The following is a 3,365-nucleotide window of genomic DNA, read 5'->3' as shown; positions in this document are numbered from 1 at the left end:
TTTTTTGGTCCTCTAATAATCAGTATCGGCGTTGAAAAATCATAATCGGTCGACGTCTAGTTCACATAGAAGACAGCCAGGTGGGGTGGAGGGTGGGGTGGGCAGAACTGGGACTACACCATCGACAGACAAAGACTGTGTACCAAATGGCACCATTTTCTCTATATAGTGCACTACTTTAGACCAGAGCACTATGGGTCCTGGTACCTAGTCAAAAGCATTGTACTGTAAAGGTAATAGGGTGTATTTGGGACGCAGGGAGAAAACCCTGGACACACCATGCATCCAAGACGTTTCTGGTTCACTGAGGATGCAACTCTTCTCAGTTATTCTTGATGGTGATAACATTGTGTTAAAATAAAATAAAATAAAATTGTATGAGTCACATGCACCGAATACAACAGGTCTAGTAGACCTTACAGTGAAATGCTGAATACAACAGGTCTAGTAGACCTTACAGTGAAATGCTGAATACAACAGGTCTAGTAGACCTTACAGTGAAATGCTGAATACAACAGGTCTAGTAGACCTTACAGTGAAATGCTGAATACAACAGGTCTAGTAGACCTTACAGTGAAATGCTGAATACAACAGGTCTAGTAGACCTTACAGTGAAATGCTGAATACAACAGGTCTAGTAGACCTTACAGTGAAATGCTGAATACAACAGGTCTAGTAGACCTTACAGTGAAATGCTGAATACAACAGGTGTAGTAGACCTTACAGTGAAATGCTGAATACAACAGGTCTAGTAGACCTTACAGTGAAATGCTGAATACAACAGGTCTAGTAGACCTTACAGTGAAATGCTGAATACAACAGGTCTAGTAGACCTTACAGTGAAATGCTGAATACAACAGGTGTAGTAGACCTTACAGTGAAATGCTGAATACAACAGGTGTAGTAGACCTTACAGTGAAATGCTGAATACAACAGGTCTAGTAGACCTTACAGTGAAATGCTGAATACAACAGGTCTAGTAGACCTTACAGTGAAATGCTGAATACAACAGGTCTAGTAGACCTTACAGTGAAATGCTGAATACAACAGGTGTAGTAGACCTTACAGTGAAATGCTGAATACAACAGGTCTAGTAGACCTTACAGTGAAATGCTTACTTACGAGCCCCTAACCAACAATGCAGTTTAAAAAAATATGGAGAAGAATAAGAGATAACAGTAACAAGCAATTAAGAGCAGCAGTAAAATAACAATAGCGAGACTAAACTCAGCAATAAAAGAAAAGTCCTCTCACTGTCAACTGCATTTATTTTCAGCAAATTTAACATGTGTAAATATTTGTATGAACATAACAAGATTCAACAACTGAGACATAAACTGAACAAGTTCCACAGACATGTGACCAACAGAAATGGAATAATGTGTCCCTGAACAAAGGGGGGGTCAAAAGCAAAAGTAAATGCTTTCTCTCTGCATAGTTGGGGTTGGCCTGTAAGTCAGCTTTTCACTGTTAGTCTACAACTGTTGTTTATGAAGCGTGTGCAAATTACATTCGATTTGATTTAACGTGATGAGTCTGCTGTGGCTCCGTTAGGCTTTGCGTGTATCTCTTCCGAGGTGGGTAGGTTGAACTCTTCTCTTTTCACAGCTTCATTTAGCTTGTTCACACATATACACACTTCCCCATTTTTCTTCAGGACAGGCACAATGGGTGCACACCAATCCGTAGGCTGTGTCACTTTCTCCACAACGTTGAACTTCCCTTTTCCTCATAGCACAGGTGGCCGGTGGCGCCTTAATTGGGTAGGATGGACTCATACAGTAGTAATGGCTGGAACGGAATGAATGGAATGGTATCAAACATATCACATATGGTTTCCATGTGGTTGATGCCATTCACTCCATTCCAGCCATTATTATGAGCCGTCCTCCCCTCTGCAGCCTCCTGTGCTTCACAACTCCTCTGTCACCTTCTCTATCCGTGGTAGTGAGACTCTGTGCTGTGTGCTCAGAATATGGCTGTGGTGTTTTCTTTTAGTCCTATTTTCACAGGTCCTGTGTTGTGCAAGCCGTGTTCTCCGAATGCGTCATGGACCTCATCGATGCGTTTCACCGGGCCCATCTCAGCTGCTGTTGACCGGTTGAGTGAGTTGTTCAAACTGTTCTCCGATTGACATATACTGGGAAGGAATAATGCTTTTCTTTGTATGTAGTGGTCCATTGAAATTGCGCTAAACAATTCAACTGGCCCAAGGGACTGCACAGAGCAATGGTAGATGGCTGCAATATTCACTGTGGAACGAGCCTATCCAATGTCTCTTCACACATTACAATAGGGTCTGCAGTGTCCGTTTTATATTTCACAGGTGTTGCACCAATGAGGAATTACACTGACATTGCTAACGGATCCCCCCCAAAAATTATGTCTTGTCGTAATTTTCTGTAACTTCACTCACCGATGTTGTGTGACATTCTTTCCCAATGTCCTGTTTTCTGACACTTATCGAATGAAGACTTGAAAGCTGGACATCTATCCTGCTTGTTATGTTGCATTTTCCCACACCGGTTGTGTTTTCCATCTGCACGCTCAGTGTACGTTGAATATCTGTTCTCATTGCGTTTTGGTGCCATTTTGTATTCTTCTTGTGCTCCCCCCCCGTGCAATCTCCTACATAGCACATGCTGCTTCTCCCTGCCGGCTTACTTGCATGCTGACTGACGGATTGTCTGTATAGTAGTTGCCAAGGTGAGATCTGTCACCAACTGCTGTTTAAGAGACAGTCCTTTATCCAGTATGGCCACGACAATTTGGTCTTGAATATCTCTTTTCACACCAAAGTCACAGCACTCTGAAAGCTCGCAAAGGGTTCTGATAAATGTCTCTACCTTTTCCCGAGGCCGGTGTCTTCTTTGATTTAGAAAAAAAAACAGGCAAAGTCTATTTAGGAAGAAAGTATTCGTCATATTTCCACATGACAATATCAAAGTCTGCTTTCTCGTCCTCTCCTCCAAAAGTGACCAATTTGAAAATCTACCCATGAGGGAACTGACCTGCACTTCGCCATCTTTCTGATAGCGGGTTCTGAATCTCATAAAATGTTGTTTCCAATCTGTCCATTCAGTCAGTTTATCAAAGCTAACATTGAGAGGTTTTTTTTATACCTTTATTTAACTAGGCAAGTCAGTTAAGAACAAATTCTTATTTTCAATGACGGCCTAGGAACAGTAACTGCCTGTTCAGGGGCAGAAAGACAGATTTGTACCTTGTCAGCTCAGGGGTTTGAACTTGCAACCTTCCGGTTACTAGTCCAACGCTCTAACCACTAGGCTACCCTGCCGCCCCATGAGGGGTTAAACTTCCACCATTGGTTAAACTTCCACCATTGTCTACTTACTTAGTAGGAT

This window comes from Oncorhynchus tshawytscha, linkage group LG13 (assembly GCF_018296145.1).
Source record: "Oncorhynchus tshawytscha isolate Ot180627B linkage group LG13, Otsh_v2.0, whole genome shotgun sequence".
Taxonomy (NCBI): Eukaryota; Metazoa; Chordata; class Actinopteri; order Salmoniformes; family Salmonidae; genus Oncorhynchus; species Oncorhynchus tshawytscha.
Note: the sequence above shows the minus strand (reverse complement) of the source record.